At 47.3% G+C, this 15,312-nt stretch overlaps 1 protein-coding gene across 6 annotated transcripts in view; it reads left to right on the top strand.

Annotated features, from left to right (window-relative positions):
* The first annotated feature begins 9,523 nt into the window (after positions 1-9,523).
* Positions 9,524-15,312, top strand: part of TANK (TRAF family member associated NFKB activator) — a 113,684-nt gene continuing 107,895 nt past the window's right edge. For 2 of the 6 annotated variants that reach the window (XM_030209045.1, XM_030209040.1), the window contains exon 1: positions 9,938-10,020. The gene's annotated coding sequence lies outside the window, so the exon portion shown is untranslated. Of the gene's footprint in view, positions 9,668-9,937; positions 10,021-11,768; positions 11,966-15,312 lie in introns of those variants that run through there. The other 4 variants (XM_030209043.1, XM_030209042.1, XM_030209044.1 and 1 more) reach the window with 4 other exon arrangements.

The following is a 15,312-nucleotide window of genomic DNA, read 5'->3' as shown; positions in this document are numbered from 1 at the left end:
TTAGCCATACGCTTCTCTGGACAGAACACAAACTCCGGTGTCAGGTCAAACTGGACTCCCAGGAACTCAAGAATCTGGTGAGAGAGAAGTGAATCATAGCATGATCATCCTTGCCTGCGGAAGTCTCGCAAGGCCACCGCTTGAGGCAGCCATTCTGAAGCAGCACTGGAAGTGAGTTGGAGCAGCATCACTGGGCAGGAAAAATTGGGGTCCTTTCCTGCCCGAAAAGGCAGCTAGACCACCAGGGCACGTTACAGTAGGGGAAGGAAACACCCTGAGGCCTGCCAGCGACAGCTTGCCAACTTGCCTGCAAACCCAGACATACGGGCAGGCTGGAAAAACCCGCCCGAATGTCCCACGGTATCTTCAAAAGGAAGACATGTCTGGGTACAACCAGACATATGGTAACCGTATAAAATATTGAGCTTTCCACTGAGAACAGCAGGATATACCAGTGATGTCACCAGGAAAGATCAGTTTCTCTGGGAAAGATCAGTTTCTCTATCTCACTGCTGGCAGGAAGGGGTAACACCTGCTTGTTAAGGATAATACAGCCTAGATGATAAGGAAATGGTAGTTTGAAGGAAGGACAAGGTGGGGGTAGGGAAGGGATGTTGAACCTGGGGCCAGAAGGAAGAGGAGGGAGTGAGGGATGGACCATAGGGAAGGAGAGAAGATGAGATACTGGACCACAGGGAGAGAGAAGGGAACTGCAAGACACCCTCTATGGCAGGGGATCCTAAACCAGAAGCATAGCCAGGTTTTGATGTCAGGTAGAGCAGACCTTTTGTAAAACAGACTCTGGTGTAAGGCTGAAGGGCATGATCCTCATAGGTGCTTTTTCATTCAAAATCCATTTGGGGGAGCAACCACTCCCCTTGCACCCCATCTAGCTATGCCTCTGCCCTAAACTATTGGTTTAGAGCTGCAGTTTTCAACCTTTTTCATCTCACAGCACACTGACAAGGTGCTAAAATTGTCAAGTACACCATCATTTTTTAAGGATATATTTTATCATTTAAAAAATGAGCATTAAGATTGTGTTTAAAGTTCAATAAATAAAATTTTAATCATTGTGTTATTAAAAAAAACTGCAGAGAATATAGGGTTTTGTATCTTATTTTACTCACATTAGGAAAACTAATGATTAAAGGGTGTCTTAGTGAAGTTTCAAAATTTCTGACTGAGGAATGAAAGAGAATAGCCAGGTAAACAGGAGCTTGACCATGCATGATTAAAAATACTAAAGAACACAGTTTAAAAATTACGCAAGCTTCTACCAGTGACCAATGGAGCTTAAAAACAAGGGGGTTAACCCTGTCAAATTTTGATGCCCTACATATAAGGCTGGCTGCCATATTTTGCAATATTTGTAGTCTCTTTAAAGAGACTTGTTTGCAACCTACACAAATGATATTGCAATAATTAATATGAGCTAGGATCAATGATTGGGCAATTATCTGAAAAGATTCCAGATCAAAATTGGATCTAACCCTCCTAAGTTTCCAAATCAATCTAAATACTTTTGTAGTGAGCCCTTGAACCTGGTAATCGAAAGTAAGAAAGTTGTCAAAAATGACCCCCAGTATCTTCAGTTGGGGATCCAAAGTATAGTTGATACTATTAACTGTAAGAAAAAATTTCTGGAGTTAAATTAAATATGCTACTAAAATGTATAAACAGTTAAAAAAAGTGAAACTCCGCTTAGCCTAACATCTTAGCAATATTCGCTTGTCCAAAACCGATACTCCGTTAGTGGAGTATTGGATGACTCAGAAACATGCTATAACTGATTTCAAGTTTGTAGTGTTGGTACAGTTCAAAGTAGGGGAAGGGGGAATATCTTGCAGAAAATGATGTGCAAAGAACAACGATTAATATATGAATGGGGCATGGTGCACCCGACAGGGCTTAATAAGGAAGTGGAGTGGGCTGGGATTTGAGTTCTTCGTTCCTTCGGTGGTGCTATTGTTCCCCCATATTTAAAGAGTGCGCATGCGCTGGGATTTTCAGCAGCAGCGCCATTATCCTGGGACTCCTGAGGGAGATCATGCCTGTGGAAGCAGCCGTTCTTATTTTGAAGGTACTATTCAGTATAGTATTGAAGTATAAAATATAAAAAAAAATGTTAGTAGAATTAGAAAGAGGATATACCTATGGTTTGTATGTCTGTTTCCTTATAGTTAAACCCCTGAAGACGCCACTGGGTGAAATGCATCGATTGCGTAGGGTTTGATGCTGTTTGGTGCTGTTCATTAAGAAGACCAACTGAGGTTAAGTTGGTGATTGAAAGTTGGTGATGCGAAGTACTTAAACTAGATGAGACGTTAAGGGTCTGGATTGACACGGGAATGAAAGAGAACATTCAGCGAGCACTAGCATGAATTGAAGATTTTTTGACACAAGTTCGGAGGTAGTATACAAAAAGGTGAAATTAGGCCTTACCTGCTAATTTTCTTTCCTCTAGACCCTCCAGACCGGTCAAGACGCGTGGGTTATGCTCGCCTACCAGCAGAGGGAGACTGAGAACACTAACTTCAAACTATGTACATATAACCTGTGCCCATCCCACAACAGCCAGTATACACTTAGCACAGCAGAGAAACCCCCTGCAACAGTAACTCTGAAACTAACCACCCCTGTACCTGGAAAACCAATAATCAACACCAACAGTGTGCTCAGACAGACGGAACGTCAAGCGCCCCGCTCTGTAAAGTATTATGGGCGAAGAAACTCTCCGGCCCAAGGAAAGTAAAGGAATAGTCATAGCAGAACACGGCTCAAATATTTCTGATACTCACAATGAGGCTCATTTTCAAAGCACTTAGCCTCCCAAAGTTCCATAGAAACCTATGGAACTTAGCCTCCCAAAGTGCTTTGAAAATATGCCTCAATATCTCTGAAACTCAATAGGGCGGGCTCTTGACCGGTCTGGAGGGTCTAGAGGAAAGAAAATTAGCAGGTAAGGCCTAATTTCACCTTCCTCAGCGACCCTCCAGACCGGTCAAGACGCGTGGGAAGTACCAAAGCAGTAGAAACTTAAGGGTGGGACCCTCGCAAAGCAGAAGACAGCACAGCCGCTCCAAAACATGCATCCTCTTTTGCCTGAACATCAATCCTTTAATGCTTCACAAAGGAATGAATGGACGACCATGCCGCTGCCTTACAAATATCCTGCGGAGGAACAAAACTACTCTCCGCCCAGGAAGCAGCAACCCCCCGAGTTGAATGCGCCTTAAGTAGCGGGGGCACCGTACGCCGCTTCAACAAATAAGCCGAGGCAATAGCCTCCTTCAACCACCTAGCCAGAGTTCCCTTGGAGGCCGCAGCCCCTTTCTTGGGACCTCCAAACAAAACGAACAACCTATCCGAAGCCCGGAAATCTCTCGTTCTGCTCAAATAGGACCGCAAGGCGCGCCGAACATCCAACTTAGCCAACCGACGTTGCGAGATATCCCCCGAACAATCCCCCAACACCGGTAACGAAATCACTTGATTCACATGGAACGCCGAAACCACCTTAAGAACAAAAGAAGGAACCGTACGCAAAGTCACTTTCTCTTTCGCAAAGGATAGAAAAGGCTCCCTACAAGACAAGGCCTGCAACTCTGAAACTCTACGAGAAGAAGCAATGGCCACCAGAAAAACAGTCTTCAACGTAAGATCCTTACATGTGATGGACGCCAATGGTTCAAACGGAGGACCCACCAGAGTCTCCAAGACCAAATTCAAATCCCAAGGCGAAACCATCGGACGACAGGGCGGCCGAATCAACTTCACTGCCTTCAGGAACCGCCCTACGTCTGGAGAAGCTGCCAAGGAGACTCCTCGAATCTTACCTCTGAAACAAGCCAAAGCGGAAACCTGCACCTTCAGGGAAGAAAGTGAGAGCCCCCTGTCCAGACCATCCTGCAAAAACTCCAAAACCTCCATCACCAAAGCCCGCAAAGGGACAACATTCCGTTCTTGACACCAATTCTCAAAGATGCGCCACACCCGCACAACGACGTGGACTGCTTACGCGACCGCAACATCGTATCAATTACCCTGGCCGAGAAACCCTTCTTTCTCAATCTGTGCCTTTCAAGAGCCAAGCCGTAAGCAAGAATGGAGAGGGGTTGGCCATCTCGATCGGCTCCTGCACCAGTCTCACCCGAGGCCCCAGGGGAAACGGATCCTGCACTAGCAAATGCATCAGATCTCCGTACCATGGCCGACGAGGCCAATCGGGCGCTATCAGAATCACTAAGCCGGGATGACGACCGATCCGCTGCACCACGCGGCCCAACAACGGCCACGGCTGAAACACATAGAGCAACTGCTGAGTCGGCCATGGCAGTACCAACGCGTCGAGACCCTCGGCTCGAGCATCTCTTCGACGACTGAAGAACCGAGCGACCTGAGCATTGTCGGCCGACGCCATGAGGTCCAACACCGGCTGACCCCACTGCAACACTATCCGCTCGAACACGGAGGGATGGAGAGCCCACTCTCCGGGATCCAAAGTGTGCCTGCTCAGATAATCCGCGTTCACAATGTCCACTCCTGCTACGTGGCCTGCCGAAAGAGCCTGAAGATGAGCCTCTGCCCACCCCAACATCTCCGCCGCCTCTACCGCTAATCCTGGACTCTTCATCCCCCCCTGCCGATTTACATAGGCGACGGCCGTGGCATTGTCGGAAAGGACCCTGACCACCTTGCCCTCTAGCAGACTCTGGAAGGACCGAAGAGCCAACCGAATTGCTCGAGTCTCCAGGCGGTTGATGGACCACAACGCCTCTTCCGACGTCCAGCGCCCTTGGGCCACTGCCCTAGACAATGCGCCCCCCAGCCTAACAGACTCGCATCCGTGGTCAGTACCACCCAATTCGGCACATCTAGCGGCATACCCCTCGCTAGATTCGGAGTGTGGAGCCACCATCAGAGACTGCGCCGAACCATCTCCGGCAACCTAGCCTCTCCTCCAAACACTGGGACTGAGGGGACCAATGAGTCAACAACGCACCCTGCAACTGTCTCATGTGGGCCCTGGCCCAAGGCACTACCTCTATAGACGCGGCCATCAGACCTAACACCTGAACATACTCCCACGCCGCAGGCGCCCTCTGAGCTCGGAGCAGACGGATCTGAACCTGCAGTTTGGAAATGTGGGGGGCCGTCAAAAACACCCGGCCTCTCTTTGTGTCGAAACGTACTCCCAGATATTCTAGAGACTGTGACGGAACTAGGTGACTCTTGGCCAGATTGACAACCCAACCCAGCGACTGCAAAAAGGTCACCACCTGGGCGGTAGCCTCCTCGCTCTCCGACTGTGTTTTGGCTCGAATTAACCAGTCGTCGAGATACGGATGAACCAAAATGCCCTGCAACCGTAGAGCCGCTGCCACAACCACCATCACCTTGGAAAAAGTGCGAGGAGCTGTGGCCAGGCCGAACGGGAGCGCACAAAACTGAAAGTGACTCCCCAACACCACAAAGCGAAGAAAACGCTGGTGCGCCTCCAGGATGGGGATGTGCAAATAAGCTTCTGTCAAATCCAATGAAGTCAGAAACTCCCCTTCCTGAACCGCTACAATGACAGAGCGCAACGTTTCCATCCAAAAGGAAGGAATCTTTAGAGCTGCATTGACCCTCTTGAGATCTAAAATGGGCCGTAAAGAATCCTCTTTCTTGGAACCACGAAGTAAATGGAGTAACAACCGGTTCCTCGTTCTCCTGGCGGAACTGGCACCACCGCGCCTAAATCGACCAGACGCGACAGGGTGTCTCGCACTGCCCTTGCCTTGCGCCTTGAGTGACAGGGAGAGACGAGAAAGAAATCAGAGGACCGTCGAACTCCAACGCGTACCTGTCTCGCACTATCTGCAGCACCCACTGGTCTGACGTGATTTGGGCCCACCTCTGGTAAAACAAGCGTAAACGAGCCCCCATGCGAACCAGAGGTTGGACCCCCCCAAACCATCATTGCGACCCACGGGACATGCCAGCCGCTCCCGAAGAGGCATCTCACCCCCCCCCCCCCCGCGGCCACCACGAAAGGACTGGGTTCTCTGAAAAAAACGACCCCTGGTCTCCCCGAGGACCTACCCGGCCGATACCGTCTAGCTTCCCGAAAACGGCCTCGCACCGCAGCCCCCCTAGAAGCCTTAGGCCGAAGCTCCGGAAGCCGAGGGATCTTAGCATCCCCAAGACCCCTAACCAACTTATCCAATTCTTCTCCAAAAAGCAAAGCTCCCTTAAAGGGAAGCGAACACAACTTTGCCTTGGACGCGGCATCTGCCAGCCAGCCCCACAACCACAGGGCCCTTCAAGCCGCCACTGCGAGAGTCATGTTCTTCGCCGATGCACGCAACAAATCATACAGCGCATCTGCCAAGAAGGACGAACCCATCTCCAACTTTGCCAAATCCTGCACTAAGGCGGCTCTATCAACCTGCGGAGTATCTAGCAGCCACTCAGCCCAGCGGAAACATGCTGGAGCCACCAGACCTCCACAAACCGATGCTTGCAAAGCCAGCGCTGATAAATCAAAACTTCGCTTCAGGAATGTCTCCAATTTCCTGTCCTGAGGGTCCCGCAAGGCAGCCCCTCCATCCACAGGAATTGCCGTAGCCTTAGTCACCGCCGTCACTACGGCATCCACAGTTGGGGGCTTTAAAGAATCTCTATCCTCCTGCGGAAGGGGGTAGAGCTTAGCCATGGCCCGTGCCACTCTACACGGCGCCTCCGGCGAGAGCCATTCCTGCGTTACCATCTCTCTAAAGTCCGCATTCATAGGAAACATACGAGAGACCCTTCTGATCCCCTTAACCAGCGGGTCCTGCTTCTCGGATGGAGCCGGATCTACTGCCGGATCAAATTTGAGCGTAGCAGACACCTGTTCAATAAGATCCGCCAACTCCTCCCTGTGAAAAATGCGGACCACCGAAGGGTCCTCCCCGGGCACTGTCTCTCTATCTGGCCCAGACAAGGACCCCTCCTCCTCCTCCTCCTGGGGACTAAAGTCACCCTCTGACTCCGGAGGAGAAAAACAGTCACCAAGTCCTGGGTCCACTCAACACGTGGCCTCTTAGCGCCCGTGACCCCCGACCCCAGACTAAGGGGCTCCGTGCGCGACGGTCCCGCCTGCCAGGCCTGAAATAAGGACCAAACAAATTCTGGGGGGAAACCCATCCTTCCTGAAACGTCCCCTCCAGAAACACCAGCCACCGGGCTGCCCTGAGGTCCCCCGACTAAGTCCGGGATTCTCGGGGCCGAATCCAAAATGGCGGTGGTTCCCGCCAAAATCGGGACCGCTGCTGAACCACTAGCCGGAGCCCCTGCAACAGCCTGCAAGGCTGGCGCGGGAAGTTCCGCAGCTAACACCGGCGGAGCGGAGGACTGGGCCTTCGGTTCCCTGCAGAAGCGGCAGGAACCGCCACTCGCGTCGACCCCCCGACGCGCGCAAAAACGACAACGGAGCGGCTTCGCAGACATCCTCTATGCAAGGAAAAGTAAAAGGAACTCACCCAAAACAAGCCACTCAGCAAGAACAAGCCACTCAAGAACGGCTGACCAGCTCCGGCACTCCGGAGTGCAGCTGCACAGCTCTCCACACCGTCTGGGTCTTAAAGTTGCCTTTTTTTTTTTTTCAACTTTATTGCAGCAAAATTTGAGCCCTGCTGCTGCTATCAAATCCCTGGCACTCAAGGCTGCAATATAAAACTGCAGCCGAGGCACAAAGCTGCCCAAACGGGAGAGCTAACTAGGGGGAGGGACCCGGCCACCCGGGTGTGACACCCCAGAGGGGACAATGGCAGGCTCCACCGGACCACCAAGCCCCAGCACACAAAGTAGTCCAGGCACAGGGATGCTCCTCTGAAATGATCAATAGACCAACCTAAAACACTCAATTGAACCCTGACTCCTACCAGACCGGACAAGCTGCACAGGCTGCCTGTCTACCTTCTGCTGAGACTGAGAAAATACTGGCTGTTGTGGGATGGGCACAGGTTATATGTACATAGTTTGAAGTTAGTGTTCTCAGTCTCCCTCTGCTGGTAGGCGTGCATAACCCACGCGTCTTGACCGGTCTGGAGGGTCTCTGAGGAAAGAAAATACATTAAAGAAGAGGACAGTGTATACCGAGTATTAATCTGGACTGATATAGAACTTTGGATTTCGTGCAGAATCCCCTGCTCAGAAAATGATAATACGATAAGGAGCTTTGAGCTCCGATGGGTCGAATGTAATAGACGAATATATGGTATATGAGTGAAGGGACAGAGTGGATTGGAAGAGTGATAGAGGAAAGGATGGATGCAGAAAAACCATTAGGCAATATATGTATTGAAATGGTTTATTAAATACATGTTGATATAAATAAAGGGAAAAATAAACATTATTTTCAGAAGAGATATCATCTAAATGTAGCATACTATGCCATATGTATTGTTGTTTGAATATTTTTACTGCTGTAATTGTCTATTGCTTATATTTGACTTATTCTTACTGTACACCACCTTGAGTGAATTCCTCCAAAAAGGAGGTAAATAAATCCAAATAAATAAATCTGTTAAATCAAATGGACAAGGAATAAGGGCTTGTCTGATTTTATCAATTTTACCCTTAAAGACCTCTATAAAACCTTTGGATGCATGATTAGGAACACATATACACTTATTTATTCAGTATCACAATTCCTCATGTACAGCCACAAAACAACCTTTTAGGTTGGATAATATTCACAATGAGCTCTTTTTATTATCGACCAGATAGAAGTGATAACGTTTTCAGTTTTGACACAGTATGTCATCACTAGAACAAAAACAAATGGACTGCATTAGGGGCTTATAGTCCATTTAGTTATGTTTAAACAAATGCAAGATCTGCATGAAACAAAATATTTATTTTTATTATTTTGACTTATAAAACCACTTGTCCCTGAAACATGCTCAAAACGAATAATCCATTTGTGCATGTAAGCCGCATTGAGCCTGCAATGTGTGGGAAAGCGTGGGGTACAAATGTAATAATAAATAAATAAACTTCTACAAAACAGATGAGGTGAAGATGTGATTCCATGTGCCCCAATGAGAGTTTAATTTTATTTCCATTTAATTTCAGTATATTCCATCTTTATAACGCCAATCTCCCGGGGCAGATTACAACAGGTAAGATGAACCTGAGGACACATTGAGATTTGGCCATGTTATATATACTGTACTGTATAGAACCAGTGGAGAAAAATGAACACAAAATACAGAATTTATTACTGATGTTTCTACCAGCTACACTAATTTTTAAAGCTGTTTTAGTGTTATTCAATTTTATTTCATGATATATATATCTAGATATGGGAATCTTTCAAATAAAGAAAAAAAGCTGTCAAATAAGTAAAAGCAATCTTTTATCCTCCTCCTTTCAAGGCACTAGTGGAACAGCTTTAGACTTTTTACAGCTAGACCACGGGCAGTCCCTTATTTCTCAATCTTTTCCTATTGTTTTGGGTGAACTAAAACGCCGGCAAGCTCCGCCTACTGTATTCATGCCGTCTCCTGTCTCAATCTAACCTCCTTGGTGTGAATCTTGCTGCATCAACCTGAGCAAAGAGCAAGTGCGGCTGCGCTGAATTATTGAGGGCCGGGAACAGAAGGGGGTGCTCCGTGGACGTCTTGGAGGACCCTTGGTAGGTTGTGGATCACTGAGAGCCGCTCGTACATTCGCGCAGGAACTACTTGTATCCTCGCATGCCCCTATCCAGTGTAGCTCTCTACTTCCAAATTGTGTTTGAGATCGCCGGCTACATAGGCCCGGTGCTTTCCTTCTCCAGCGTCTCGCCCTGACGCCCTCTCCTCCTCTAACGCAAACGCAACTTAACTTTTTTTTTTTTTTAACTCTCCAATGTCCTGCCCTCCTCCTCAACGCAACTTCCTGTTTCAAGCAAGGCGGGACGCATCCGAGGGAGAGAAGTTGTCACTATCAGAGAGGGGACGGGGTACCGGAGAAGGAAAGCTGCGGGTTGGTTGTGGGCGATCTTAGGTATGAATTTGACGGTAGGACGGGGGAGGGGTTTCAGGGAGAAGGGCCGGATGGAGGAGAGGGGGAGACATGTTGAACCGGGGAGAGCGAAAGAGAGAGAGAGGTAGAGATGGCAGACCACGGGGAAGGGAGAGCGGTCCCCCGGTCTCGGAGTGTGTGTGAGAGTGTGAGGGCAGCCAAATGCGTGTGACCTGGCATCTCTGTTAATAGATTACAGAGAATTCAGTTAAAATAAGTGGGTGACATACAAATAAAAAGTGAAAATCCAGGTCATAGTGACATTTAAGGGGTAATTTTATAACTCTGTGGATGCATTTTAGTAATTCTCTAATAGGTCGCCCACGATAGGCACCGTTTGTGCTGTTGTTTTAAGTTTGTTCTATAAAGAAAACTAGGTGCCTGCTTTGCTTTTTAGAATGTTAGCTCAAGTGGCTGAAAACGTGCTTACATTTAAGGTGTTATCACTTATAGCTGGTGTAAATTCCTGTGCCTAGGTGTGATAAAATTCTATAATGTACACATTATTTTTTTGGAAATTATGTGCAAAAGAAAATTCTGCACACTTTATTTGTAACTTTTTTGTGCAGAATTTCCCCATTATAAGAGCTGACATTCCCTCCCCCTTCTACCCCACAGCAGATTTGCCATGCACTTTGCTGCAGACCTCCACTCCATTTCCATGTTGCACACACTGCATCCACTTTTTTCCAGGAGCCCCCCCCCCCCCACATGCCCCATCCATCTTTTATTTCAGCCACCACCCAATCTATCTACATTTTTCCAGGAGCCCCCCCCCCCCATGCCCCATCCACCTTTTATTTCAGCCACCACCCACTGGACCCCCCCTCCCTGCCACTGTCACTTACTCACTGTACACTCGCCGCGCCAGCGCAGTAAGAAGAGGAACTGCGCAGCCATACATTGGGCAGTTTCCTGCTCCTCTGCCATCCCAGCCCTGAGTGTTCCTTTCAGCCTTGAGGGCCTCCATATAGCTGTGTAGCTTAAAGGAATCACTGGGGACAAGGCTGCAGAAGAGGAATCAGCCCATTGTGCAGCTCCTCCTTTTACCGCGCTGAAGTGATGAGTGTGTAGGGTGGGAGGCAGACGGAAACACAGAGTACAGATGCTCCCAACAGCAGACTACATAGAAATCTGCCTGGGAAAGGCAGAATTCTGTGCAATCTGTGGAGGTGGGGAATTCTCAAATTCTGCATTGTGTAGTAACACAGAATTCTCCCAGGAGTAACACATGTACCTGGGTGCTCTGCCCACATTCCACTCATGCGCATGCTCACCAGTGAAATACATGCTATCAAATCCTGGCACATACTTTTCCATCTGCTAGTGATATTTGTCAGTTTCACTCAGTGCAATCATTTCTAAATTCTGTGACAAACAGTTATCTATGCTTTGGTTACATTACACCTTGATTATTGAAATGTTTTTCTAGCCAGTCTCCCTCAATATTCCATAAAACATCTACAAATGCAGTTCAACTTACAGCAATAAGGGTTCTCTGCAGAACTTGTAAACTGGATCACGTTTTCTCTTTACCAACATCATTGCCTGTTTCCTTTCATTTTCAGTTCAAAATATTCATGGTGCAAGTTTTCATGCTTTACCATTTAAACATATATTTTTCATCCTTACTGGTCTTGTATAAACCAATCCACCATCTTCGTTCTTTAAATGAATCCCATCATGAGCCTGGCTGGTCTCTACTCACCATTATGCATTTTTCTTTTTAGCACCCACTGTTTGGAATTTCCCGCCTCAGTCCCTTCAAAGTGAATCAACCCAATTAGAAAGCTGCCTTTAAAGCGTATTTGTTTAGTCTTGCATTTCTGACACGAGAGATTTAAAGCGCATAAGGATGGCATCTAGTTTTGTTGAAAACCTGTCACCTGTCGTTAACCAGTATCTACCGGATTCTATATAAGGTGTGGTGAGTAGCGTGCATTAAATTGCGTGTGTGGCAAATTTACGCATGTTACTTGATTGATTAACGAGACAATTAGTGTTGATAATTGGCCGATAATGACTTATTATCAACACCAATTGGAATTTACGCATACTTCTTTTAAAAAGCATGTGTAAATTTGAGCTCACGTAGCCGAAAAGGGGGTGCAGCCAAGGCAGGAGTGTGGGCGTGTTGGGTTGTCAATCAAATGCACAGAATTCGCAGGAGGGCATTTACACCAGGTTTTTAGTAGTATAAATGGCGACACCTAAATGTAGGCTCATTCCCCTGGCTTATGTGCTATTCTATAAACTAAACCGCATCTAACTGTAGATTCAGTTTCTAGAATAGCGCTATGCGCGTTATTCAGACACATTTACATTTTAGACTCCATGTACAGAATGTGGCCCTATATGCCCTTTTTCTTTACCCTTTTTTTTTCTGTATCCTATTTACTGTTGGTGTTCCTTTGTAACCTATGGATTTTAAGTTTGATATTTTTAAACCATTTTGATGTCACAAAAAGTGGTATAGTAAGTACCACAGAAATAAATAATAAAAGAGGTCATTTATGTGTAGGTGACTGCTTATATGCATGAATGAACATAAGAATCCACACCCAGTGTCCATTAATGCATCAATACATCCACTCCCGATCTCTCATCCCCCGTAACCTCACCTCACTCATTCCTTGACTCACAGAACTATTTCTACCATATGTCTTCGTATCTTAATACTGCCCTGTTAGCTTCCCTTTGTCTCCTTCCTATGTTTCAAAGTTTTGTTCCATTGCTATATTCCTTAACGACACTTTGATTGCCTCGCATAATTCTTCACAATGTAATCCATAACCAAGTTGTAACGAATTGTATTTCCACCATTCATCTTATATTGTAAGCCACACTGAGCCCGCAAAGAGGTGGGAAAATGTGGGATACAAATGCAATAAAATAAATAAATAAGAATAGCCATACTGAGTCAGACCAATGGTCCATCTAGCCCAGTATCCTGTTTCCAACAGTGGCCAATTCAGGTCACAAGTACCTGACAGAGGCCCAGATGCATCAACCATAAGTAAAAAAAAATCTAAAACGTTAAAGTCCTTAATGAATTTGAAAAAACGAAGCATGCACCAAAAAAACAAGTCGCACATGTTCGGTGCAATATTGAAAAGTACAATGTATCAAAGATTCGTAATCCCCATCGGTAATCGGCCCCAAAAGCATGCGCAGAGCAGCCAAGCGTTATGCTGGCTGCTCTGCGCATGCCAGAAACGTCCAAAACAGCAACAAAAAACCCCACAAACACGTGGCTCCCCGGCTTCCCCCTGCATCAATACAAAAATAAACATACATCAAAAAAGGATCTGGAGGGAGCAAAGGCGCTTGTCAGAAGCGTTCAGTATGGAAGGCCTTCCCCACCCCGAGGTCGCCGCTGCTCCCCGCTTCTGCTGGTATAAAATAAAAAATTAAAACAAAACTAAAAAGTTTAGCAGTCCCGGTCCCCCTCCTTTCCTGTCTCTCTCTGTACTGCTTCTCCCATAGCTCCGCCTCCCGGCATCCTCCACCCCCCGTGCCCCGCCCCCCTGAGTTCGTCGCCGCCGCTCCCACCCCCCCTCTACCGGACCCCCCCTCCACTTTACCAGCCCGCGCAGCGCCTCTCACCTCTCTGTGAAGGCGCTGCACGGGATGGAACAGCTGATCGGCGATCGCTTCTGCCTTCACCGACGTCTCCTTCTTCCTGTGCCCGCTCTCCTCTGACGTAAGTTACCTACATAACTGCCTCCCCCCCCCCCCCCCCCAGTGTGTCGGAGCTGCAGCTGCGGAGAGTGTGGCACTAGGAAAGGAAAAGCTTCTTCTTGCCTCGCCTGCAGAGTCTGTCAGGTGGCTCTGTGCAGCTAGGAATTCAATGAGAGAGAGAGCAAGAGAGAGATTTACAGGTACACAGCTCAGATCTGAAGCTAGGATGTGCTTTTCATGGTCTGAATCATTGTGAGCCTTCCTCATACAAAGGGGGCGGAGGATGCCGGGAGGCGGAGCTATGGGAGAAGCAGTACAGAGAGAGACAGGAAGGGAGGGGGAGCGGGACTGCTAAATTTTTAGTTTTGTTTTAATTTTTTATTTTATACCAGCAGAAGTGGGGCACAGCGGTGACCTCGGGGGGGGGGGGGGGGGGCAAGGCCGTCCATACAGGACGCTCCTGATGAGCGCCTTTGCCCCGTCCCGATCCTTTTTTGATGTTTGTTTCATTTTTTATTTTAGGCAGAGGGAAGCGGGGAGCCACGTGTTTGTGTTTTTTTTTTCTTTTTAAACATGCCAGGGGATTTTTATGGTGCAGGGGCCAGCGGGGAGATGACAGCTCAGGCCTTAACGACAGGTCTGAGCTCACTTAAATTTCAGACGGTAGATGATTCGTTGCAATCGTCGGTATGGTTAATGCATTCTGAATTGTCCACATTTCAATGGTAGTTTCTCGTTTGCATTCCGTTTTCGTTAGCTGCTTGCTTCGTTGGAAAAAGGCCTTTAATGCATGCAACGGTTAGGAATTTCCTTCGTTAAAGGGTTGTTAGAGGGTCGTTAAGGTTTAGTGCATCTGGCCCAGAATCCCAAATAGTAGCAACATTCATGCTACTGATTCCAAGGACAAGCAGTGGCTTTCCCCATGACTAGAGTATCGCCATTTAGGCATGTTCCTGCTGCCTAAATCTAGGTGGCTCCTTTATAGAAGTACCTCAAAAAAAAACAAACATACTATTCCTCTGACAACCTTCTTTGTGTCCCTTCTTCATCGGCTCTACACCTATCCTCTTGCGACACTGCATTCAGCTATCTGGGCCTCAAGCTCTGGAATAGTCTTCCTTCTGTACCTAGAGCATCACCTTTGCCTTTACAGTCTTTCAAGGCTCTCTTGAAGGCCCAACTTTTCTCTGATTCCTTTGAGTCTGTTTCGTCGTAAGCCTTCCCTTTAACTTCTCCATCTGTTCCCTCCCCTTGCTGGCCTCGTGTCCCCCCTTTCCTTCCTGCTTCTCCTCCCCTTTATCCCATTCCCTCCTTCCCTGTCCTCCCCTCTTTCTTTCTATTCATCAGCGTTGTTATAATTTTCTTTTAAGTATTGTTGTAAACCACTTAGTTGCCTGTCATAGATTAATTTGCAGTATATAAAGTGTAAGAATAAATAAATAAAATACATGCATAGTTATCCCTTTGCAAGCTTTGGTGAATTTTCAAATTGAAGGTATGCATGTGTTTCTGCTCTGAAAATTAGGCCAGGAAGTTTATTCGCTTACGTTTATACCTGTTCTTTTCATGCACAAATTTCGGAGTTAATTTATG

The sequence above is a fragment of the Microcaecilia unicolor genome, chromosome 7, assembly GCF_901765095.1.
Source record: "Microcaecilia unicolor chromosome 7, aMicUni1.1, whole genome shotgun sequence".
Classification (NCBI taxonomy): Eukaryota; Metazoa; Chordata; class Amphibia; order Gymnophiona; family Siphonopidae; genus Microcaecilia; species Microcaecilia unicolor.
This window is presented reverse-complemented; position numbering and strand designations above follow the sequence as displayed.